At 41.4% G+C, this 27,076-nt stretch overlaps 1 long non-coding RNA gene across 1 annotated transcript in view; it reads left to right on the top strand.

Moving 5' to 3' along the window:
* The first annotated feature begins 6,445 nt into the window (after positions 1 to 6,445).
* LOC119089145 overlaps positions 6,446 to 27,076 on the top strand; it is a 56,448-nt gene continuing 35,817 nt past the window's right edge. The window contains exon 1 of the long non-coding RNA XR_005092986.1: positions 6,446 to 6,592. This is a non-coding gene — a long non-coding RNA (uncharacterized LOC119089145). The remainder of the gene's footprint in view (positions 6,593 to 27,076) is intronic.

Here is a 27,076-nt window from a genome sequence, read left to right as displayed (position 1 = left end):
TGGATTAATTTAAATTGAAAAGAGGATCACCAGAAAAGGCTAGCTGCTACATGTGGCTGATTAGATAGCTTCCATATTGGAGGGTACAAGCCTCCCTGCACTCTTCTTTATAAACAGCCACATCACAGAATATCTGAGCGAAGTAAATGCCATGGAAAGAGAGACATGAAGCCGAGCAGGCTGTGATCTTAAACCCTGCTCAAACTTAATGCAAGACACAGGAGATGGCTTGACGGAATACTAATTAGTAGTTTCAGAGCTAAGAGAATGCACCATGGGTACACAAACCTGGAGGGATTAAACGGAATACTTTAATAATGCAAAAGAAACCGTGGAAATTAAAATATGATTGGCAACATTAAAAACTAAATAGAAGCGCTGAGTGACAGAATTAAAACTTAAATGAAAAAATTGACTTTGTGATCTTGAATTATCTAGCCCAGGTATTCTCCCAATTCACAGAGCAATAACATAAAAATTACAACAGAGAAGCTGCCACATGAAGGGAGATCCAAGAAATACTAGGTTCATCAAAGGAGGAGTCTTCAGAGAACTTACTGGAGCTAAATGAGAGCCCAAGAAAGTACGGGGGAAAATTTAGTCATCGCTTACGATGCTGGACCAAACTTTCAATGCAGCTGTCAAATAAGGGTTAATTAAATAGAATAAACATAAGATCTTAAATGTCATAAGGCTCACTCATGTGTGAAATATTGACCTGACACTGAATTTTTATTTAATAAAATCTGGAACAGAGAGCAGAGGGTGGAGGAATGACATTATCCTACAAGGGTTGCCTTTTCCGAAAAGAGGCCTTAAGCGCTGGAATGATTCAAGGGCTGGTGAGATGGCTCAGTGGATAAAGGTGTTTGACACGGAACCTGACATCTGAGTTTGATCCCCAGGACCCACAGGGTGGGAGAAGAGAACTGACCTCTGCAGGTTGTTTTCTGACCTCCACATATACACAGTCGGAGGCGAACACACACACACACACACACACACACACACACACACACACACACACACGGAAAAAGAAAAGTATTTTAAATATATTGCTTGTAAAACTCTTACATACAAAGTAAAGAAAGAAGACACATGTGCTTCCCGAAGGATGAATACTTGATCAGCTAAAATCTTAAAAATCAAACACTTAAGAGATGAAAATAAGCACTCTATGAAAAGTTAAGATGAATGTTGGCTGGGAGATCCACAGCCATCCAGAACTTAGGAGGCTGAAGCATGAGGATCATGAGTTCAAGGCCAGTCTGAACTATATAATGAGAGTCTGTCTCAAAATAAAGCTAATAGGAATAAAGATGACACCCAATTACAGTAAACAAAGGAAACTTAATTACCTATTAGAAATAAACACTTTGGCTGAGGAAACGGCTCTGGTTAAGAATAAAGATTATTCTTGCAAAAGATCCAGGGTTCCCAGCACTTACATGGGGAGGTTCACAATTGCTTGTAACTACAACCCCAAGGATGTGTGATGTGCTCTTCTGGTCCCTAGAGGTGATTATATTCACATCTACACACATATAACTAAAAGTTAAGTTAAACTAAACTCTTTTAAAAATACTATTAGAGATTTCCTTCAGGGAAACTTGAGTATACATTGAGCAGAGACAGCAGATTCAGGCTAGACATGAAGAGCAAAGTATAAATGGTGAAGAAGGTTGACAACGATCTTTTCTAAGGAAGGATTTTCTTTGCTTAAAGATTATGTCTCATTGTATTTTATTCCTATTCTATTAAAATACTCTTGTTTTATGAAATGTTAACCTTAGGTCAGTTGCAAATTATTTTGAAAATTTCACTTCTGTTAAAAAAAATGTAGTCTAGCCTTGGGACATTTGAGTTAGCAAGATCAGATATAAAGCTCTTATCAGGAATTTTAGCAATTATAATATCTATGGTTCCAGAACTGTAATTACATTTAACCCAAATTTTTATATCACTCTTTTTTATATTAAAAAGTCAAACTTGATGGTTGAAAGAAATTCAAATGATTAAGGCTCTGTAAAACATATGGCACATGAACACACACACACACACACACACACACACACACACACACACACACACCTATTTGCCTCCAAACACTACAATGGTGAGTTGAAGCAGGTGCCCATGTCTCTTTCTAGAAGGAGTTTGTGATCCATTGTTTATGCTCTACCTACTTTCCCTGGATTTAGGCAATTCTGTCCATTTCCTCCTTTAAAATCCTGTGTTTAAAACAACAATACAGTGAACTACCCTAGAATACCCAAACTAAAGCCCCTGTTTCATCCAGCAACCGTACTTACCTCAGAAGTGAGGAAACATAGATTAGGACAGATAAAGAGGTTTTCCAAAGTCATGGTTGCCTCTTGGTGGGCTTGAAACAAAACTCGAGTGTAGAACTCTTGTTTTTTCCAGATGTTGGAAAACTGAAACCAAACTGTCCTGGACTCCCAGCAGTGAGAGCGGAAGGATGGGTGCCAGGCCTGGGTGTCATCAGAATAGAGTCTGCCTTCACTTGTTAAAACACCTTCTTCCCTGTTGGCTTTCTTCTTGACTCCCTGTGGTGGAAAAAGAGCATCTAGTCACCATGGTTAATAAGGACAGTTCAAATCTCACCATAGTGAAGCTGGACCTCTTTCATCCTTAGCATAAAGGAGCTCCTTGGCTCAGCTGGAGTTGTATGTCCCTCCCTGCACCATTTGCAATAAACATAGCAATGCATACTTCCTTATGGATGGTCTGAGCCTAGTGTCCATCCCCAGCACAAGAAGTGGATTTGACTCTGCCCAAAGCACTTGGCCTATGACCTGGAGAGAAATTAAGTAGAAAAATCTAGGTACTCCAAATGAGAAAAGGACAAATGTTCACTTATTGACCAATCCCAGCCTCTTGCCTTCTGATCTGATAAAAACACACATCATTGAAATGTGATCGGTCTTCCCTGTCCAAAGGTAACTACCAAAGCCTAACCTTCCTGTTCCATTGGGCAGGAGAACTTGGGTGCATTTTTTAATTTAAAAAAGATTTTTTTGTTTGAATGTTGCCTAAAAGGCCATGGCTGCCTGAATGACAACAGCAAAGTCACTGTTCTCTCTTCTGTCATCATTTATGGCACATTCCCCACCGACAAAAGCAGCCACCGCCTGGAGTGACAGCCTTTGATAAACGGAAGCCTTCCAGGTTCCCATGTGCTGACCCTGTTGCAATCATTGATTGTGAAAAATCAATGGGGACTCTGAGACCAGAGACAATAATCTCAACTCTGCACTCTTGCTGAATTGGCTAACTCTAAGCACTAAATTCAGGCTGTTGGGAGTGTGCTGCTGCCTTATGGAAGCCTTTAGGCCCATCTGGGAGAGATCAATCAGAAAGCTAAAGAAAGGATGCCCAACCTTTCTTGAACTTGGAATATAGCAGGGATTATGATACTCAAGGTGAAAATCTCAGCTCTGCACACTTTTAGAAGTAGCCAGGGCATCCAGTTCAGAAAGCTGCCGTCCCCGAAGATGTCACTAATGAGAAGTGTCACTAATGAGACATCTGGGTAGCACACTTGAGGAAGCTATATGGGAAGTTTAACATTTATGTGAGGTACCCTAGTCTTTCTTGGATGCAATACTGCAGTAGATTTCAATAATTCTGAAGACTGGACACTGAAGACTGTCATCTTCTAGGGAAAAAAAATCCTCTCCCATCACATGCTTTACAAGATTTATTTTTCCTGGACTACAACCTATGTAATTTATTTTTTCATTTTTTAATGAAATGTTTTTTCATTAAATGTTTTTTATTAAATTTTAATAAAATGTTACTTTGTTGATTTTGGATAATATTTGCATATTGCATTAATTGCTCTTCTTGTTACTGTGGCAAACTCCCTAACAAAAGCAACTTAAAGAATTAAGAGTTTGTCTTGCCTCCTGGTTTGAGGGGATACCATTCATAAAGCCAGGGAATGTGAGGATGCTGGTCATACTGTGTCCCAAATCAGGAAGCAAAGAGGTGAATGCTGATGCTCATCTAGCTTCCTCCTTGGTTTTGCCTCTTTTGTTCTGTCTGGGACCCCAGCCAGTAGCATGGTGCCACCCAACATTCAGGATGGGTGCTCCCCTCTCAATTAGACCTCCCTGGGAAAGAGCTTCACTCCATGCCCATTGGTGTGTCTCCTAGGCGATTCTGAATCCAATCACATTGACAGTGAAGATTAACGTCACAGGTCTATTATGCAATGCAATGTGATTTTTCTTTTCAGTGTATATATATGTCATGAAAAAGTTTTAAAAGCCTCTACCATGTATTTTAGGTGAACTTGAGTGGAATCACATCTTGGCTACCAAATAGGATCCAAGGTTGGACCACAATAAATTTCCATTCTTCCATGTCATGAGGATCAGATCCAAATGGAGCCAACTAAAATTGAATCCTAGGGTTTGTATATGGAACTCTGGTAAAAATATTAATATTTTTTCTCTTCAGAAATGAGTTTGCAGATACCTGTATCCACAGATTTTATTTACTTGTGGGGGTGGAAAGAGGGACAAGAACAACAAAGCAAGAAACAGTAGCATGATGCAAAGCATGTAGTTGAAGAACATGGGCACAGGTTTAAAAAGCTGCAAATTTCAAGAAGAGAATGTTTGTAAAATCTTTCACTATAGGTGGCTGAAGAGATGATTCAATGGTTAAGGGCACCTACTGCTTTTACAGAAGACCCCAAGCTTGATTATCCATGACTGGTTGCTCACACCGGCCTAGAACGCCCTCTTCTGGTCTATAAGGGTACTGCACACATATACACATGTTATTAACAATAAAACAGTTCTCTAAAAGATTCTTCAGTTATAGATTGGACTGCAACATCGGTTGTTAAATTCTGACTAATATCAAAGGAAGAGGTTATTTTATCTTTTACAATGTAGCTTATAATATAGTTTTAAAATTGGGGGAAATGCAAACTGGCAATTTTGAAAAATAATCTTTGAGTTATTCTTTCACCATTTCATATGTATATATGGGACTTTGATCACATTTACCCCGTTCCTGCCTCTCATCCTGCTATGGCCATTCTTCTAGGGGAAGCATGTTGAAGAACAGATTCTTGTCCCTAAAGAGCAAAGCTCTTCCTGTGAATGCAGGAGGGGCCACACTAAAGGGAGTTGCTGCCAGGAACCACCAGAGGGAGATTTTAAGTAGAGTCTCCAACTTTTTCTTCCTCTCTTTTTCTCTCCCATACTGAATGGCATAGCCATGCAACACCTTCAAAACCCACAAAGCTTCCCCCTGCTCCAGCAAACACCCTATAGAAACGAAACCTCCAGCTGATGGCTGTCACTGAAAATAACTCAAACCCTGAGGCCCAGTGAATTCAGAAACTCGGCCAATTAAAACTGTCTTCAGTCATGTCTTTGATTATCGTTTCGGTGCTAATCATTCAAATATTTTCTCCAGCAATTGTTCACATTTTTGGATGTTCTGTTCACCATCTGCTCATGTCCTTGTCATCAATTTTGCTGTTTACAGTCTAGTACAGCCTGTCCTTCTCCAGCATTCCTGATTCCATTTCTCCACGCTGTCAGTCTAGGGCGCTGCAACTTCAAATGTGATTTCAATTCTGCTCATGTGATTTTTACCATCTGCATTGTCTTTCTTTTAACTCATGGTGTCATTTGGTGTAACTTACTCTCTCCAAGCAATGCTTTACTTCTGCTTTGGTGATGTGGTTTTGTCAAATCGTTTATATGTTTCTGCTTTTCTTTCTGTAATAAACCCCATTAAAAAATACCTATAATTTTCTTCCACTTCCAAGCATTGGGTAGACATTTTCTTCTCTTTGTTCTCCACTGTTTTTATGGATCCACTGTTGGGTTTTCTTCATTTTACTTTCACTTGAACAGGAGACAACTTTCCACACTTAATGTTCGAAAACAGAGAATAATAGGAAGGCTTTCTGTGGGCGCTTTCTCTGGATGTGGGTGTTTTTCCTGAGAAGAAAGAACTACAGCTCTCTCTCTCTCTCTCTCTCTCTCTCTCTCTCTCTCTCTCTCTCTCTCTCTCTGTGTGTGTGTGTGTGTGTGTGTGTGTGTGTGTGTGTGCGTGCGCGCGCGCCGTGCATGCATGCATGTGGAGGCCAGCCTCAGATGTCATGACTCAAGGATCTGCCTGTCTCTGCCACCTCAGCACTAGGATTACAGGTGTTTGTTTTTGTTACTTTACACATGGGTTCTTGGGGTGGAATGCATGTTCTTATGCTTGCAAGCCCATACTCCTCACCCCTATTTCAATACTTCTAAAACATGTTACTGAAGTCACCTGGAGAGAAGCCCTCCAGCAACAGAGACACCCTTAGAAGGCAGGTTTCCAGGAAGTTCCCATCCAGCACGGCTGCTGTGGGGCAACACCTAGAGACGAGTGCTCTAACAGAATCTCTGACTCTCTGACATGTTGCAACAGGACCCATAAGAGGATAGATAACACAAGTAAGATGGCGTGGGGGACAAAGATCAACATGCCTGTCTGAGGCTCTCTGCCCCGGCCTGGAAGAGAAAACACCCGCCAGCCTAGCGCCTTGAAGGTCTTCATTATGGTAAGCAAATATATGGTGGGGTATGGAAGAGAGAGAGAGAGACAGAATGGTTTATGTCCTGTGGCGAGAGGCAAATCCAAAGAGGTGAAGGCAGTGAGGAATGGGCTGAGATGGGCCGGTTGCCTACCACTCGGGGCCACGGTGCCTGCTGTCCAGGCCTGAGCTTTGACCAAGGGCCATATTTAGGTCCATGGCCCTGTGCAGCGGTGATCTGTGCTAATGTCTGTGGCTCCTGTTATCACCAGATGTGGGTGAGCTGGCCCCGAGGGCATGAGAGCAGGAGAACTGGCCTCAACCCATGCTTCTTACTACATAGGGTGATCTAGCCAAGACAGTGCTGGAGAGCTCACCTTGGTGGTGTGGATGAGGGAGAGCTGGTGGGCTGACCAACCCAGCAACTGCCTAGGCCCAGAACCAGGGCTGTGAGTTGGCCCATCCCATCATCCACTTCATCTATGATCTGCTGGAGCATGTGAAGGAGCCAGTCTTGCAGACCCAAAGTTACAGGATCTCCATGACACAGGACAACAACAGGATATCCGAGAGGAGCCCCAATGAAGGCTCAATATCAGTGATGTAGCAAAAACCAGAGACCTTGAACTAAATCAATGACTCATTGCAATGAACACTAATGATATATGGACTCACTGTGGCCCACTATAGCTTCTATTACAAAAATTTTCTCTCTTTTCTTTTTTTTCTTTTAAATTTGACTTTGTTTTATCCCGGGGGGAGGTTGCAAGAGTAGAGGGTGGGTGGGAGGGAAGATACAGGGAGATGAGTGGGATAGAGATGCATGTTGTGAATTCCACAGTCAATAAAAAGTTAAGTTGGAAAAAACAAAGAGGATGACACAATTCCCAACATGCACTGCTGCAATGGATTGATAGCTCTGTGGTGTCTATATGTAGATGTACATGTGTGTATGCCTGTCTGTATGTACATGTGAATGTGCATATGTGTGTATGTATATGAGTATGTGTATATGTGCCTATGTGAATGTGTTTCTTTGTGTGTTTGTGTATGTGGGGTGTGTGTGTGTGTGTGTTGACAGCTCTTAAGGTGTCTCTGTTCTCATTTCCTGGCCAATATTTTCCTTGGAGCTGGATTCTGAGTTGTTGGAGGTAGGCTGGGTGATAACACAGCAATGCTTGTATTCAGTAGTGACCCTGTCTTAGTTCTCTGGTGCAGAGGTAAGAGTGTAGACTAGATGTGCAGGAGAATTCTGGTGCTTCTAGTGAGGGATCAACATTACATTTCCCATTTTTATTCATGAACCTTGTTAGTAGAAGCAACCACCTGGCTCTGGCAGGAGGTTGGTGTTAAGTCCTCATGGACTAAGGGGAGTCACCAAAGCAGACTTTTCCTGTCTTTAGCTGAAAGACCTGCCAGCTGCTCTTCATCATAGTGGAGGGAAGGGCAGTTTCCAGCATCTGTCTGTTCTGTGTTTTATGCAGGTAGATAATGAGCCCACCCTGGGATGGAAGCTGTGAGGAGGTTTTGGGGTTGGGGTTGGAACAGCCACCTACCTACTCCTCCTTGTTTACCAAAAGAGAGAGAGAGAGAGAGAGAGAGAGAGAGAGAGAGAGAGAGAGAGAGAGAGAGAGAGACTGGCACTAACTTTCCCATTGCTATGCCCCTGAGTGTACTTACAGAGGTCTATTGGAGAGGATTTGGAGTGGTGGGGGGGGGGGAGATCAGAGAATAGTCATGGAATATCCTATTATGAGAGATCCTGGACCCATTATCATTTCCTGCCTCTGACCTAGAAATAGAAAGGAGAAGCTAACAGTAGTTCCAGAGTCCTGAGCTGCCCAGACCTTAGTCAGGCTTCTCCAGTCAGTCTGAGGTTAATTTCTATCAGAAAGGAGCTAGATGTCAGCTGGTTGGTAGGACCAACACAGTGCACATGTTTATAGGAGATGGGCACAGAAGTATATACCTGTAATACCAGAATCAGGAGGCTAATGCAGGATGATCTCAAGTTCAAAACCAGCCAGGGTTACATAACAATATCCTATCTTTAAACAATGTGGAAGGGGACATCTCCCTGTGGCTTCATCATTGTTACAGAAAGCAAGCATCCATACACCTGGAACTTGGCCTCTATTAGATGCCTAGGATCTTCAGTTTGATAGTAATCCGAGAGTCCATCCAAGTGACAAGGCCCAGTGTGAAGACACATATAACTAAATATACAGGGGGAGGCTGGTGGTAGGTAAGGGAATTTAGGTCAGAGAACATGATGCTCTGTTCCTGATTGCATAACACGGTCCCTTTAAGTCCCATTCCATTATTCCAAGAGCAATGCTTGTTAAAATTCCCTAATGCGAACACCATGCTTTGCAGGGTCATTGGCTTCTATCTGAAGGCAGTGTCTAAATATGTGAATGAAATTGCTAGGGGAAAGGCTCTTGTGGGTGATGGCTGGCTGTGCCTGTGCCCTGTGAGCATGCCCCCTGTATATGGTGGCTGCACTGTGTTGGTGTCCTGTGTACATGGATCCTGTGGGCGATGGCTGCATTGTGTGGATACTCTGCGAGCATGGCTTCTGTATGTAAGGGCCCAGAGAAGAATGAAGGACCCTGCAGGCTTTGATTAGCAGGGGACTTTCCTCACCCCTCCTGCTCCCTCTCTCCTTCCCTCCTTTCATCTTCTTTTCTTCTTTTAGTAGCTGTAAAGGCAGGATGAGATTGCCCGTAAGACCCACAGAGATTAATTTAGGAGCTGGTGTTTACCCCTTAAGATCGCTTTCCTGTCCTCTTCCCATTTGGGGAACTAAACCTCCAGAGTGATTTTTATTCTAGTGTTACTAATGAAGGCAGCTAGAGTTTGAACCCTGAATCCTTTGAAGGTAACTTGTTAGCTTCTGCATTTCTCTAAATTTTTCTCTTGGTATTTTGTGTTCTACCCTCTCACTCTGATATATTAGAACAAGGCTTTCTAAACTTTTTCCACTCAAGACTCCTTTTCACTTCAATTTTTTTTACATGACCCTGTATATGTAAATGTATAAAACAGAATTATAAAATTGAACATTGACAGTCATAAATAAATTTATTTTAAAATAATCTTGTGGTATATGTATGATTTTGTCATTTGTTAAAGGCTAAGGAAAATTTGTATGCTAATGAGATGGATTGCTCACTTATTTCTATTTTAAAATTAAATTTTGACTGATTATTTGATATTACAGGATATAAGGCATCTTCAGTTATTTTCAGAGTTGATCTCTATTTTGACTTTATAACTGTTAATGCTGAGAATGCCACCTCACATAAAAGTGCTTTTCACAACAGCGAAATATATTTAGGGCATTTCAAAAATTGGTAGAAATTCTGTCCAAATGCCATCCTATCCCCAAACTCATTAAACTGCTTTAAAAAAAAATGAAACCAGCAACTCATATAGAAAACTTTAAGCATCAAATAATGTGATAGAATGCAATCCAAAGATGTCCTCATCTAAGGAGTGATGGTAGGAATATATTAAAAGTCTTTGTTTCTGCATGAGCAAGATGCAGGATCAGCACAGAGGATGTTCTCAGACCTCCGCTGAGCAGTCTCAGGCACAGTCCAGTGGTGTCATGTCAGGTGACGTCATGCAAAGTGGAAACTGCACTTGGTGTGTGTTCAGCACTGTTCTGATTAGATGTCAGACATTCTCCATCCATTGGTCATGTTCCTCAGCTGCTCTTTTAATATGTCTTGCCTCCCAATTCCTATAATTCTTTTTCATGTTTGTTTAAATTGCTGTTGAGACTGTTGATATGTTTTAAAACCAATCATTATATTTATATAATGAACTTATTGACGGGTTTTAATCTAAATGATGCTTGCTAGTTTATTATGATTGTTTTAAGAAATAAAACAATAGATTTGAAAACACAGATACAGAAAAACCACAACAACAAATTGTATGGCATACTTAACTTTTAAAAGATGAACATCATTCATGGAAAAGAATAAAATGAAAACTTTGAACTGAGCATGCGGCTATAGCATGCGGCTATACCATGAACTGGCTACAGCAGAAACAGAACAATGGTAACAACAAAACCTCCTTGGCCGTTCTTCCTAAGAGCTGTCCCATGTGCCCTGTTCCTCTTGGTCCTTCGTCTTTCTCCAAACACCAACCATCCTGTTTCCTTTCATTGTTTTCTTCAGTAATAGCTCCCTAGAGTTATCTTTTCACAGTTTGCCAGATAATGCCTATCTGAATTATAGGCACTGATTTCCCACAAATATTAAAACTTCATATACCGTTTAAGTATCTCTACTGCTATAGCTTCCTTCTCCATCCCTCCCCTCCTTTGTAACTTACCTGGTGCGGAACCCAAGCTGTTTGGCTTGCAGATTCTTCCACAGTCTGGAGAATCTATGGTTACTCTTGATAGAATCCAGGATTTTCTGTCTTTTGTATTTCCTACTATTAGAGGCAATCTCAAGGCTCATATGGATCTGATTCATAGCCTTGGTGGAGATGCCAGATGTAGGTGGAGTTCGACAAGATTAGGAAAGATGTGAAATACCTGGGTGAGCTCATTTTGTCAGATCAACAAGAGTTGATGGTTAACAGTTGGTACTATTATTGTTTATTAATATTATTATTAATTATTATTAGCATGGAAGCTCATCTTGTTCCCTTCCAGCTAGCCAGCCAGCATGCAATACACACACACACAAGCACACGTATCAGTATCAGTAGCTGTTGGTGATGAGTTGCCACAAAGCATGTAGTTTAAGACATCAAGAGTCATTCTCTTAAGCTCAAGATGGTTCCACAGCTTGAAATAAGGAATTAGTGGCCTCATGTTTTCAGGGAGAAACGTGTCTTCTGGCCTTTGCTAGGATCTGGAGCTCCAACACTTGTATAATGCTCCTCCTTCCATCCTCCAACGCTGCTTCCATTTTCATTCTGTCTTCCCCCTCCCCCTGGAAGGCTCCCCAAATCAAATCCCATCCATCAGAGAGCTCAAGAGACCCTCCCACATCAGTTGTTTGTGCATGTATGGTATGTGGTAAGGATCAAACCCAGGGTCTGAAGCATCCTGAGCACACATTCTGTCCCTGGACTGTACCAATTCCAGCACTTAAACAGATATGAAAGTCCTTTCCTTATCATGTACAGCTGCATTCCCTAATCTAGAGATTAAGGTATCGAACTTTGGGGGACTGTCATTCAGCTTAGCACCATGATGTCCTAATATTTTTGTTTGCTCTTTATTGTCCATCAATAACACTTTGATAATGAAACAACTTCATCTGCTGTGTGATCACCAAGATATTCACAAGGGGAGAGATGAAATAGGTGATTGTTTTAATTTATTTCCCAGTTTTCAATATAATGAACTGGTTTCCTGAAATGCCCAGAAGGTGGCCATTTTTAAAACATCATTATAAAATCATAGGCTTAAACATATTTGCATTTTAATCCAATGCAATTATTATCATCATTATTATTACTATCGAAGCTCATCTTACTCCCTCCCAGCCAGTGTATGACTGTTCACGTTTGCTTCTGTGACCCTCCTGATCTTGGACATCTCTGTTGCTGTATCTGGATAATGATAATGAGGAGGTCGTTTTCATTATTGTTAATGAAAACAGGAACAGTTTATATCACATGCTGCAGATGAAATGTGAGGTGCCTCCAGAGGCTCCCATGTTTGAATCCATGTTCCCCAGCCAGAGGTACTGCTTTGGAAGATTACAGAAGCTTTTGGAAGCGAAGCCTTGCTAGAGGAGAAAGTTCCTGGGCCTTGAGATTTCGTGACCTGGCCCCCGCTTCTCTGCTTCCTGGCTGCAGATCCACTGTGACCAGCTGCCTGTTCTCTGGCCGCTGTGGTGGACTGGAGCCCTTCTTAAACCCTGAGTGGAAATAAACCTTCCTTCCTTAAGCTGTTTTAGTCGGCTAGTCTGTCGCAGCAAGAAAAGTTACTAACAGAGTGCTCTTCACACCCCCTTCCCTTTCCAAGTTTATTGAGATAAAATTTACCTTTAGCAAAAGTACCCATTGTAAGTATACAAACACATGAATTTTAATATTATAAAGATCCTACACTTTCAATAGTTGTATTGATGTTATTCACATAAAACTGCTATATTACATACATATTAGCCATTTCACAGTGTTTTCTGCTTCTCTTCATTTTTCCCTTGTTCTGTTTGTCCCTGTAGCTATTTATTTGATGCTCATTAGTGGTCATTATGTCATTGACCCTGCAATTACTTTATTGTCTGCAACTCATTCCACAGTAGATTGCTCAGAAAAGGGCTTGTGGGAACAATATTGTTTGCGTTCATGTGGTTCAATAAGTTTATCTGTGGCCTTTGTACTTAAAAATCATTTTTTAACTGGATGTAAAATCTTTGATGTTCTCTCCCCTCCAATCTCTTAAATATGTTACTCAATGCCTGGTAGTAATCTAACTCTTACTCTTAAAGTCACACGCTCTGTTTTGCTAGACGCTGAAAGAGTGTGTTGTAGTAGAATCTATCTTGACATGGATTATTCTTGTCAACATTCATATGAACTCACTGTACTTTTTCTAAACATAATCTTGTTTTTCTTCTTTATAATAGCTTTCAGGAGTGAGGTGGAAGAGACAACTGAGTAGTTAGGAACACTTGCTGATCTTGTAGAGGACTTGGGTTACTTCCCAGCACTCATGTCAAGAGGCTCAGCCATTTTTAACTCCAGCTCCAGGAGATCAGACTCCCCTTGTGGCTTCCACAGGCTCCCGCATTCACACCCATGGACTGCCCCCACCACACAAATAAATCTGAATAAAATGATGCAGGAATGTTTTACTGCCTTCTGTTCCCTTCGTCTCTCTGTGCTTTTGCTTTTAACTGAAAAGAGGGACATTGGCATTTCTTCTGTCCCCTGGCTTTTATTTCCATCTTCAAAAATCCCTGGTATCTGTGTACTCCATCTTTTCTGACAACTGTTAATACTTGTCACTCTCTCAAAATTTTCCCTCTAATTCTTCATTATGTTTTAGAATTTTATTTTATTTTTTTAAAGATTTATTTATTTATTATGTATACAGAAGAGGGCGCCAGATCTCATTACAGATGGTTGTGAGCCACCATGTGGTTACTAGGAATTGAACTCAGGACCTCTGGAAGAGCAGTTGGTGCTCTTAACCTCTGAGCCATCTCTCCAGCCCCTAGAATTTTATTTTTAAGTGGGCTAAAATATGTACAACATAAAAATTGCCATTTATACCATATATTCTTTTTATTATTATTGATTATTATTATTTGTTCTTTTTATTATTATTGAATTTCATATGATTACAATCTATTTTAGCAAATCCACCCTTCTTTCCCCATCTCAATCTTTCTGTGTCCCATACACATCTTCCTCCCAAATTCATGTTCTGTTCATATATCTGCATGTTTTATATCTATACATATATGTATATAAATTGTGTGTGTGTGTGTGTGTGTGTGTGTGTGTGTGTGTGTAAAATCTTACTGTGTTCAATTAGTGTTGGTTGTATGTATATGGTATGGGTCTGACCACCTGGGCATGGGAAACCTACTGGGCACCTCACCCCTGAAGCCTGCAAATTAGTTACACTGATTAATGGCTTGGAGTTTTTAGACCTCGTGGGTACATCAGCTTGCATGTGACCCTTTGTGATCATTGAGGTTCTTATAGGAGGTGATGTCTTTCCAGCTTGGTCATCACTGAAACATTTTTCTTGAGACCTGGGAATGGAGCTGGCTGTGCTGTCCTTAGTTCTCATCACACTGATGTTTTCACTCTTGGAGTCCTTTATTCTAAGTGTCTTATGTTTAACATTTCACTCTGGTACAGCCTGGGTTTAGCATTTTCACCATGTGTCTTTAAAGATGTGGAAACTGAATCCTGTGCCATCAGCACTGGGAAAACACTTTCCAGAAATCTACATACCACCATGGATTTCTGCATTTCCTCTGATTGAGAACAGTAATTCCCCAGCCTCTGCATTTTAGGTGGAAGTTTGGTTTCCATCTGTCTAGAAATGGAAGTCTACCAGACCCTTTCCTATGTAGTTTTTGTAGACATGCTTTCATATTCTGTCGTAATGAGAACTATTCCCCATTCACTCAATTGCAGGTGCTCCTCAACTGGTGATGAGGTCATGTTCTGATGAACACATCTGTATTGGCTGGTTTGGTGTGTCAACTTGACACAAGTAGAGTTATCAGAGGAAGAGCCTCAGTAGAGGAAATGCCTCCTTGAAATCTGGTTGTAAGGCATTTTATCATTTAGTGATTGATGGGAGAGGGCCCAGACTATGGTGGGTGATGGCATCTCTGGGCTGGTGGTCTTGGGTTCTATAAGAAAGGAGGATGAGCAAGCCATGAGAAGCAAGCCAGTAAGCAGATCTCCTCCTGCAACAGCTTCTGCCTCCAGTATCCTGCCCTGTTTGAGTTCCTGTCCTGACCTCCTTCAGTGGTGAATAGCAATGCTGAAGTGTGAGCCAAATGAACCCTTTTCTCCCCAGTTTGCTTTTTGGCCATGGTGTTTCATCCCAGCAATAGAAACCCTAACTAAGACACCATCCTAAGTTATAAATATTCTAAGCTCAAAATGTGGTTTATATAGCGAACTGGCTGAGCACTGTAGTTTATCCACACAGTGCAGGGTGGAGCATCAGTTGCTCAACCCTATGGTCCAGTGCCCAGCATCATGAAAATGCTTCATTCCTCATGTCACTAGACTGAGAAAAATATCATAATTCAAAATCTGAAATATGGCAGCATGTCACTTTTGCACCATCACGAAGTTGAAAGATTGTGAGTCAAGCCCTCATAAGCTGGAACCCTCTGTAAATATTAAGTGCTATGTTAGGAAGGGTTGGTTACCTCACTCAAGTTGGTGTCCAGACCAGCTGTGGGCACTTAGGATTTCACAAGGCTCAAGGAAGCCAGTGTCTGCTAGAGCTCAGGGTCTACACACAGGGCAAGCCACCCTGAAACAACAATGCTTCCTGTTTTTCCTCTCATATACAGACTCTGACCACAGTGTCTGAGTTGGTAGAAAGTGGTCTTTTCTCTGCTTGTGGGACCTGAAATCAGACTGCTTGAATTTGAATCTTGGCTTCCTGTTTAAAGAATTGAGAAGTTGGGCATGTAATTTATTCTCAAATCTTCTTCTCTCATTAAAAAAAATAATTTGTTTATCTGTGTGGTGGGGAGAGGGAGGGAGGGAGGGAGGGAGGGAGGGAGGGAGGGAGGGAGGGAGGGAGGGAGACAAAGTGTGTGCCAGAGCATGCATGATGCATGTAGAGGTCAGAGGGCAACTTTCAGGAGTTGGTTCTCTCCCTCTGTCATGCGTGTCCTGGGGTTGAAACTCGGGTCACTGGACTTGATTGCTGGTGTCTTTACCCCCTGAACCTTCTTGTCAGCCTCACTGCTCTCATTTTTAATGACGATAAAAATAGTATGAATATCACTGAGATGTCCTAGAATTGTGATGTTGTGATCAACAGGCTGCCTCGTACATCTATAATCCCTTAGGAAGTAGTGGTAGTCTTTACATCCTCTGATGGGGACATTTCATGGCGCTCTTTTTTCTTTCTGACTCAGACTCCTCTGCCCACCCCACTTCTTCCCAGAGTGCCTGTTTAGCACACTTTCTCTCTGAAATAATAAAAATCCTGAACCAAGCTTAGGAATGGAAGTGGGAAATGGATGGGGAACTATGAGGATGAAGGGCAAAACTGAGCAAAGAATCCATACTACAGCGACCAGGATCCTCAGTGTCCATAAAAATGATGGCAGCCAGTGATGGAGGGGCCAGACGAGTGCAAGAAAGACCTGGGCACCTGGGAGACCAGACTGCTGGTTGATTAACAGTGTGGTGCCTTGGGAGGTGAAGTTCCATGTTTACTGTGCTATTAATTGCAAGGGCAGCCTGCAGGGAACCAGTCTGAATTTGTCTCTGTGTTTTCAGAGTTCTTAAAGTTCCCTTTGAGCTTTCTCCCAGTGTGTGTGTGTGTGTGTGTGTGTGTGTGTGTGTGTGTGTGTGTGTGTGTGTGTGTGTAGGCCAGAGATGGATGTTGAGTGTCTTCCTCAATCACACTCAACCTTACTTTTTGAAGCGTGGTCTCTTAGTGAATCAGAAGCTGGATGACAGTTTGTCTGGAGCTGACACAGATCTTACTGTCTCTATTTGCCCAACACTGAGATTACAGGTCTGTGTTGCTGTGCTGGCTTTTTTGTGAGTTCTGAGAGTTGAACTCAGGGCTTCATACTTTCCTGATGAGCACTTACTGGCTGTCCTAGCTACTTTCCTCTTGCTGTGTTTAAAAAAAGGAGACTTACTTGGCTCACTGGCTACCATCTTATTAAAAAAGGACCTATTTGCTTTACTGGCTACCATCCAGCAGCTCCATCCTTGAGGGCAGCGGAGCTGGAGGAGGCCAGGCTGGAGGAGTGCTGACCACTGGCTTGCTTCCAAGGCTTGCTCTGCTCACCTTGCTCAGTTTGCTTTCTTATATCACTAGGACCACCTGCCCAGTGGTAGAAACACTCTCAGTGGACTGGGTCCTCCCGCATTAACCATTAACTAGGAAAATACCCCACAGACTTACCCACGGGCCAATCTGATAGAAGCGATTTCTTCAATCGAGAGTCCTCCCAGGTGACTCTGGTTCGTGTCAAGTTGACAGACTAACTGCTACCCCCACGGAGTCATCTCCCCAGCCAACTCTCTGCTCTTGTTACCTTGCTGTAGGGCTCCAGAGTCCTTTGGGTAGCACTGTGGTAAAACTAAAAAGACCGCTTACTTCTGAGTTCTCTGTCCTCATTAAAAACTCTGTCTGCTCTGTGGTCTGCTATTTCCCAATGTTCACTGTGTTACAAGTCTATCCATTCCCGAATCATTCAGTTCTCCTCCATCTAGAAACATTTTCATGAGAATTTTCTAGAAATCTCAATTCTTTGGCCCAAGGATAGATAGCACATTGCCTGTAAGTCCCAATCCATGCTGGTAAGGATGTTAGGAAACAAGATCATTCACACATTGCTAATGGGAATGTGAAGAGACACAGCCACTCCAAAACAGTTTGGCAGTTCCCTAAATCATAAAACATGCAGATATCTTCTAACTCAGCAACCTCATTCCTTGACACTTATAAATGAAAACTTAGATTTACATGAGAAAAGTCAATCAAAAAGTGTTGGTATTTTTATTCATACTTCCAAACTGGAAATGACCCATACGTCCTTCACAGAGCAAGGTTAAATAAAATGTGATACTGCCTGCAAGCAGGTACAGCAAGAAACCACTGAACATAGCCACTCTGTGAGGAGAAAAGTTTAATGAAACAACAAGAAGAAAAACAAAACAAACAATAAATTGTCCAGCTGCCTCAGACAGCAGAGGCCAGCAATAGCTGCAGAATCTTTCTTTTTAGCCTTTATATGGATGACAGGGTGGGGCAGGGGGGCGGGGGATGCTGTAAAACTGAACAGCCATGAAGTTAGCTTGGGGACTTTTTCAGATAGACGGGGTGCTGACAGTTGAGGTTAGTGTATTCAGCCAGTTTTTAAGGGCTTCTGAGAAATGCTTTAGGTTTCTGTTTCCTGATAAAAGCTAGCTCTGGTTGAGGTCCAGCTGATAACCTAAAACATTTCCATCAGCACTGCCATTTAGGGACCAGCTTTGTGGATCTAACACTACACCTAGATCATAGAATACTATTTAGTGATGAAAAAGAGAAAAGTGCTGATGAATGCAGAATTTGAACAGATCTCTATAGTACTATGGATCTCTATAGTACTATGCTGAGTCGGGGGAGAGGGATGTCATTTTGGGGCCTGCTTTGGGGACCTAACATTCCAGCTGCTTATTGATGATCAGTGGTGGTGGTAGTTAAGGGGTGGTGGTAGTCTGCTCAAGCTACTTCTTTCTGAGTAGGGATGTTGGAAAAGCGAGGGCTTGGAAGGCTGGTCCAAACAGGGGCTTAACTGGCAGGCAATCATACGAGACCTGAGGGAGTTCTGTCAGAAGCAGCTGGTTCACTAACTGTAGGGTCAGCTCATTAATTCTTTCTGAAAAAAAAAAAAATCTAAAGACGTGGTGAGAAATCATTACTCTGAGGAAGATAAAGATCAGAAGGTTGACAAGAGACTAAGCCATAAGCCCACATGAGACCACAGTAAGAGTACAGTATTGAAGTTAGCTCCCAGGTCGGATTCTGCATGCCACCTTGTGTAGGTTTTTAATCCACTCTTACCTGGCCAGATTTATTTATACAGTAGCAGCATTCTTCTTTGAGAAAGAAACAAGTGCCTCTTTTCTTAGAAGTCAGCAAGTCAAGGGCCTTTTGGTTTATAGGACCACCTAGGCTAGCGAGGTGGGCTGATTTCAAGCAATTGTAGAGCTGAGGTTGATTCCTGAATGATGTCTGTCAGCTGAGTGGAAATCTTCTGCGACAGATATAGACTAGGAACAGAAGGTAAAGTTAAGGAGCTGAGGGGGATTGTTATCTTTAATATATCATCAGGACCACTATCCATAATCTGTACTGAAATCTTCATTGTAGAGAAAGCCATTAAATGCCTGTAAACAGCATGAACCTTGAGCCATAGCAAAACTAAAGGCTGAGAAGTTACTGCCATGATAGAAGCATGAACATGCATCTGTAATAAGTCAAAAATTTGCCAGCAGGAAAGAGAACACAGGGGAAGAAGAGCTTGAGGACCCAGAAGATGGTTCTGGGATAAAAGCATGAACACTCTTTCCTTTTGGGCAGACAACTGGATTAATATAAATTGGACATGGATTTCCCCAGCACAGTAAGAAGCATTTTTGAAGTCTATATTTAGAAAACAACTAAAGGAAATTTTAAAATTTGAGCTTGTGACTATGTTGTCATTCAAATTAATTTTTAATAATTAGACACTGTCTGCATGACCAGGAACCTGGATAGCCCAGAGACCTAGGTTTAAAAAAAATCAATAAAGTGATCCTAATGATATTCTGCTATACTCCTAGACCAATACCTATCCCAATTGTCATTGCAGAGGCTTCCTCCAGCAGCTGAGGGGGGCAAAGGCAGAGACCCATACCCAAACATTAGGTGGAGAGAGAGTCCAAATTCGGTATCTCCATAGGGTCCCTCCACTTGGAGCTCTGGAATCCCACAGAAGAGGGGGAGAAAGGATTGTAGGAGCCAGATAGGTCGAGATCACCAGGAGAACAGGACCCACAGAACAAATTAAGCAGGGCTCATAGCAGCTCACAGAGACTGAAGCAGCAAGCATGAAGTCTGCATGCCTCCGTGCTAGGTCCTCTGCATATGTTATAGTCGTTTTTTTTTTTTTTTTTTTTTTTTGTGGGATCCCTAACAGTGGGAGCTGGGGGGGGGGGGGTGTCTCTGATTCTTTCACTTGCTCTTGGGGCCCTTTTCTCCTACTGGTTTGCCTTGCCCAGCCTTGATATGAGGGTTTGTGTCTTGTCTTGTTGTATCTTGTGATGCTATGTTCTGAAAAGAAATGGAGGAGGAGCAGATCTAAGGAGAGGGAAGGTGAGGGACTGGGAGGAGTGGAGGGAGGGGAAAATGCAGTTGGGATGTATTGTATGAGAGAGGAATTTTTAAAAAAGCTTTAGTAGCCAATGCTTATATATAACTGTTACCAAGACTAGATTAATATAATAAATTATCAGAATTCCATTGATTAATATGTTAAACTTTGAAATTTTAATATCATATGTATCATCTTTAAATCTCCTTTGTACATATTTTAAATTGCTTTCTCAGACCTTTACAACTTGCGTAAACCTTTTTTTTTTCTTTTATTCTGGAAACATTTAATCATTTACCATGAGACATAGGTTCTTAATTATTGAGAATAGTCATTGAAAAGCAAGTTCTTTTAGAAATCATAATTGGAGCATAAAGGATAGTAAAAAGCAATTTTTAAGTCAGTAACAACAGCATGGTAGTTTTGAGAGGTTTTTTTATTGAAACATTTTTGTGAGTTCACCTATCTCAGCAGGAAGCCTGTTAGCTCTAGGAAAAAGCACGGCCTGACTTTTATACTTGAAACCAATTTAGGCTGGCAGGTAATTAACCTCAGTTTTGAAGCTTTTTCATTTAAGAGAGTCGGGTAATTTAAACTTGCCTTTAAAGCTCTCAAATGTGTACCATCAGCAAGCAACATGTCCATCCTTTGCACCCAAAGTTATTGCAAAGCCAGAATGTTTTGAAGGTGAAAGCAGACTTTTAACTTCAACAAATGAAGCACCAGAAGACTCTGTCTGTCAAAACATCCCTGAGGTTTGTCCACATGATTGGAATGATTTATTGACTTGATATAAAACAGGAAATATATTTAATTTGTATTTAAAAGAAAGTTGAACCAGAGGGGTTTAGTCCTTGGAGACTAGGAGAGGAAGAAATTCAGGAAGGAGTTCAATAAAAGAAAAGGGAAAATGTAATTTGGTCATGATATCTCTACCCAATAATGGGGCTGGGCAACTGGGCATAAAGAAAAAGGAGTGAACGGTCAGGTGGCCCCAGAGGGAACAAAGGAGAGAACCTGTAGCCCCATGTTGGTGGGACTAGATGGCAACACCCACCACAGAAATCTGAGAAGGATAAGTTTTATAAGAGTGAGCAGGAAGTATACACCAAGCAGTGTCTGTATCAACTGAAAATGATAGACACTTACTCAGCATCTGGACAGTCACCTCAGGCTCCTCCACAGTAATATTGATGGTTTTGTTGGGTATTAATGTCCCAGGGTAAGGACAGTCTTTGGCCACCAGGCCCAGAAGATCTGAGAGATTTTCCTGTGGAGGAAGCTTGGAGGAGGAACTTGGGGGACTGACAGACCTTGCTGAGGTAAGAGGGGCAGTCGTTCCTCTAATGCACTGCCTATCCACAGTTTAGGCAGGGCTCCTAGCCGCGGGTGAGGTAAAGGGCAGTCTCTGCCCAGTGACTGGTCTTGGCACATTTGAAGCAGGTCCTAGGTGGAGTCCTTTGGTCTCATATTTTCTTTGGAGGTGGCCTTGGGGCTACTGCCAGAAGCTGGTATTTCTGTCAGTCATGGAAAGCCCTTTCTGCCCCTTCCTGTTCCTCCCTCCACAAGATACCATAAATGCTGTGTCCATCAGATCTCTCTGAGAGGGACATTATCTACCTGCTTTTGAATATTATTTTACATTAAATGAACCTTATTTGCTTTAGCTACTTGTTTCAGGCTTAACTTTGACAACATATACAGAAGGCTAAAGCTTGTCCCTGTAAAGGAACCACATTTGTACTTAGCATGACCACAAACACAGTTTGGAGTATATTGAAGAATTTGATCCTTTATAAGGTGACTGGCAATTAACTTGTATGTCTTGATTATCTTTATCAGTTTATAATCATTTGATATCTTTTATAAAATTAAAGCTTGAGCCTAAAGATATATACATTTTAAAAAGGAAGGTATTTTAGTACCAAAATAAAATTTAAACTATAAATACAGTCCATAGAGAAACTAGAAACTTCATTTCTCTGATCCTTTTATAGTGTAATTTTACAGATTATCATAGTTTTTGTATGGCTCAGTTTTTCCAAATAGTTAAAGTCTAACCAAGTTAGCAACAACATAAGGGTTAAAATTATTAAATCAGTTTCTGTTAGCCTGAATAGACCCCTTTAGCCTAGGAAATTTAATCATCTACATACATTGCTAGTAAATTCTATTTTCAATAAAAAAGAATTAAATCCAAGTTATATATGTGATATTCTGTACCAAATTAAGATTACTTATACACATAGATTTTTAACTATCAACTCTTTTGTTACAAGTTTTAATCTAACATTTTTTTCATTTGCTTGTTTGTTTGAGATCTTACAGTTAGTTAGTTAGTTAATTAGCTAGTTAGTTAGTTAGTTTGAGACAGGATTTCCCTCTGTAGCCCTGGCTGTCCTAGAACTCACTCTGTAGACAGGCTGGCTCTGAACTTAGAGACCCATCTACCTCTGCCTCCCAAGTTCTGGGCTTAAGGCATGTGCCACCATGCCTGGTGTACAGATTATTGTTTTAACCACTCCCCAATGGATTTAAAAATCCTGAGATAAAGAAAGTTTACATTTCAATAAATGTTTTAAAGATAGTAAATAAACTAGGGGGTGGGGGACTTAGAGAGTCAAACATCTGGTATTATACTTTGTGATTTGTAATCTCTATTAGAAACAGTTTACCTCTTAGCTGTTCTCAATGGCAAACTGCCTTTTTTCCCCAGGTTGTTATATTTTGTTCTTTATCCCTGTCACAGAGTCAGGTGGACAGTCTGATTCAGGACAGAGGCTTTGGAGGAAACCTTTAAACATGCTTGGGTCTAGAGTGGGCAGACCAAATCCCATCTCAACAGCTGGATTTTTTTTTTAATAAAGTAGAATTGTATCTGATAATATTTTAATATTATCCACATCCAAAAGACATTCAAATCTCTTTAAGACTTTAAGTAGGAGGGATGAGAGTAGAGAGCAAAGAGGTCTTAGAGATAAGGGAATTTTGGTTCATCTATCTGTATGATAGCAGAAGTTGTCACAATCTTGGAGAATTTGGAAATAAAATGTACCATCTTTTGACCATTGAGGCTGGTTATCAAATTTCACTGAAGCCAAGTTAAAAGAAAATAAAATGTCTATCATGGAATCCAAGAGAGGAAAGAGAATTGAGGAGTGGCGGAAGTCAGGCTTGAACTGAGAGGAACCTGCAGTTAATGAGTTGAAGAAGTCATAGAAATGGGGGTGAAAGAAAAGGTAACCCAGCATTGGGGAAAAGGTAGGTAGAAAAGAGTTAGGAAAAATCTTTTCTTCCAAGTCCAGATACTGGAGACTGTAACCATAAGACCTTCCAGAAGGAGGTGACTAAGACCATATACAAGCATAAGAAGATAGAGATTGTAGGTTATAAGATTGCAGAATGAGCAAAGAGTGAGCCAGTGGGAGGGAGGGAACCACTGGACAGAAACTCCATCCAGAGGGTGTCCCCAAGTGACTGGGATTCATCAAGAGAATGCCCAGATCACAAGGCACAGACTTCCCTAACCAAGCGATGAGTGGGCACCAGGGAGAGTGTGAGAAACTGCCTGGCATGCAAGCATGACTTTCTGACCAGAGAAAAACTAAAATTGATCAGGCAGTTCTGAGAGCAGGGAATGTACCCCAGTCAGTGAGGAGAGGTGAGTAGGATGTGTAAGAGAGAGAAGAGTGAAGAGACAGACTGGGAATCTGGAGTCAAATATGATGGAAGGCAGAAGCCAGCAGGGGCAAATAATCCATACAACAGCAGGAATAAGAAGGCAGTTTTGGTTTGGGGGAGGGACCAGGTCCCCAAAGGAGGACCCAGATGTCCTTTCTGGGTTTCAGCACTAAATGTAAGTGGGTGCAGAAAGAAACTACTGAACACAACCATTCTCTATAGAGAGAAGAACAGTTTAATAATAATAGTGACAATAATAATAATAATAATCAAAACTATCCAGCTGCTTCAAACAGTAGAGGGCAGCAATAGTTGCAAAAGCTTTTTGGGTTTTACATGTGTAGACAACAGGAGGAGTCTTCTTGAAAACTGAAACAACAATGACAATTAGCTTGGGGATGTTTTCAGATAGATGAGATAATGACAATTGAGGTTAGTGTGATGGTTTGAAACAAAATGACCCCTAAAGGGAGTATTACTCTCAGGAGGCATGGCTTTGTTGGAGTGGGTCTGTCATTGTTGGAGGAAGTGTGTCACTGTGGAGGCAGGCTTTGAGGTCTCATGTATGCTCAAGCACACCCAATGAGACAGACTGCTTCCTGTTGCCTGCAAGATGTAGGACTCTCAGCTACCTCGCCAGCACCATTTCTACCTCCATGCCTCCATGTGCCACCATGATGATAATGGACTGAACCTTTGAAGTATAAGCAAGCCACTTCAATGAAATTTTTTCCTTGATAAGAATTGCTGTGGTCATAGTGTCTCTTCACAGCAATAGAAACCCCAACTAAGACAGAAGTTGGTACCAGGGACTGGGAGATTGCTATAATAGGCCTGACCACTTTTTTGTTTGGAGGAATTTGGACGTTGGGAGTTCAGATTAGGAAAGCAGTGGAATGATTTAAGCACTGATTAATGGGCCTTACCAGTAGGAGCATGGAAGACAGTGGTACTAAGACTGATTTGAACTGGCTCAAGAGGTTTCAGTGGAGAGGAATTTTAATATGTTGCCTAGAGATCATTCATGTGATATTTTGATGAAGAATGTGGCTGATTTTTGTCCCTGTCTGAAGAATCTGCCTGAGGCTAAAGTGAAGAGTTTAACTGTGAAAGAATAAAGTGAAGGATAATTCTGTTGGCAGAGGAAATCTCAAAATAGCCCAGTATAGACTCTGTTGTGTGGTTATTACTGGTCACTCTTATACAGATATATAATGAAAAGGAGCAAGAAAATGTAAAATTTGAGGAGAAAAAGAGCTAAAAGAGAGAAAAAGAGAAAAAAGGAAGTGGAATGGAGCTAAATCCATTCCTGTGTTCAAGGAAATAAACAGATTAATAAATGGAATAAAGGGACCTGAGGGCAAGATCCCACCCAACTAAGTTTCCAACTTGTGAAAAGGAATGAAAGAAAAGTTTGGAGCCAGGTGTAGTGGTCTACATCTTTAATTCTAACACTCAGGAGTCAGAGACCGGAGGATCTCTGAGTTTGAGGCCAGCCTGATCTACAGAGCAAGTTCCAGAACAGCCAAACCTAGTCAGTGAAGGAAACCTTTGAAAACAGAAAGCTGGTGAAGATGTAGTTGAACAAGAGTGTTGTGGAATATTATTTTAAGATGTGTTACTTTCATTTATGCTATGGAATATTTGTTTAATGATGCATAGATGTGTTGCATTCTTTTATGTTGCATTTCTTTAACTCTATGAAACTGTGTTACTTTGCTTGTCTAAAATACCTGATTGGTCTATTAAAGAACAGAACGGCCAATAGCTAGGCAGGAAAAAGGATAGGTGGGGCTGGCAGGCAGAGAGAATAAATAGGAGGAGAAATCTGGGGAGAGAGATCAGGGAGCAAAAGGAGAAGGAGAAGAGAACTCTAGGGGCCAGCCACCCAGCTACACAGCAAGCCACAGAGTAAGAAGTAAAGAAAGGTATATAGAAAAGTAAAAGCCCAGAGGCAAAAGAGAGATGGGATAATTTAAGAAAAGCTGGCTAGAAATAAGCCAAGCTAAGGTTGAGCATTTCTAAGTAAGAAAAAGTCTCCATTTGGGAGCTGGGTAAGAGGCCCCCCCAAAAAGCAAAGAGTAAAAAAGTAAAAACAAACAAACAAACAAAACCCCCAGAACCAACTGTACAAGGGGCCATGTTCCAGCCCCAGTAAACAGCAGGACTTGGCAGCTTTGGCCACATAGTTCTGGCTTTAGAGTCGATGATAAAAGAAAAGTATTATGGAATCTTCCTGCCTGACTAAGGAAAGCCACTGTGGTCAGGCATGTGTCAGGGGTGTCCCTGAATGGAGGTCTAGAGAGAATATTGTGTTATTGTGTGAAGCTGTGAAGGTGAAGCCTGGATTACCTTGGAGCCCCCAAGATGTTAGAAATGCCAGAGTCATGGGATACCTGCTGAGAAGAGCTGCTAACAGGGAGTGGAACCACACCAGGAGAAAAAAGTGTGTTGCAGTCAACAAAGCTGAAAGGAGTTGGAGATCTGAAGAACAGTTGGACATCAGGAATGGAGTTTGCCCAGCTGGTTTTTGATCTTGCTTTGATACAGTATTTCTTCACTATGCTCCCTTCCCTACATTTGGAACGGTTAATATATACCCTGTGCCATTATATGTTGGAAGTATGTGATCTGCTTTCTGATTTTGATTTTATAGGGGATTACAGTTAAGAGATTGCATGAATCTCAAAAGACACTTTGAACTTTAGACTTTTAGATAAGTTTAAGACTGTTATAGACTATTGGGACTTTTGAAGTTGGACTGAATGTGTTTTGCATTATGATAGGACTACAAGCCTAAAAACACAAGGTGGTTTAAAAGAAAACAGCCCCCAAAGGGAGTGACACTCTTAGGAGATGTGGCTTTGTTGGTTTGGGTGTATCTTTGTTGAAGGAAGTAAGTCACTGTGGAGGCAGGCTTTGAGTCTCATATATGCTCAAGCCACACCCAGCAAAACAGACCGCTTCCTGCTGTCTGCAAGATGTAGGGTTCTCAGCTACCTCTCCAGCACCATGGCTACCTACATGCTTCCATGTCCCACCATGATGATCATGAACTAAACCTTTGAACTATAAGCAAGCCACCACAGTGAAATATTTTCCTTTATCAGAGTTGCCAAGAGTCATGGTATCTTTTCACAGCAAAAGAAACCCTAAGATAGTTAGCAATGTTTAAGCAGCTACTAGGGACTTCTGAGAAATGCTTTAAGTTTCTGTTTCCCAGCAAAATCCAGCTCAGCTGTCAGTTAAGCTGTTACCCTAAAACATTACT

The sequence above is a fragment of the Peromyscus leucopus genome, chromosome 1 (assembly GCF_004664715.2).
Source record: "Peromyscus leucopus breed LL Stock chromosome 1, UCI_PerLeu_2.1, whole genome shotgun sequence".
Taxonomy (NCBI): Eukaryota; Metazoa; Chordata; class Mammalia; order Rodentia; family Cricetidae; genus Peromyscus; species Peromyscus leucopus.
This window is presented reverse-complemented; position numbering and strand designations above follow the sequence as displayed.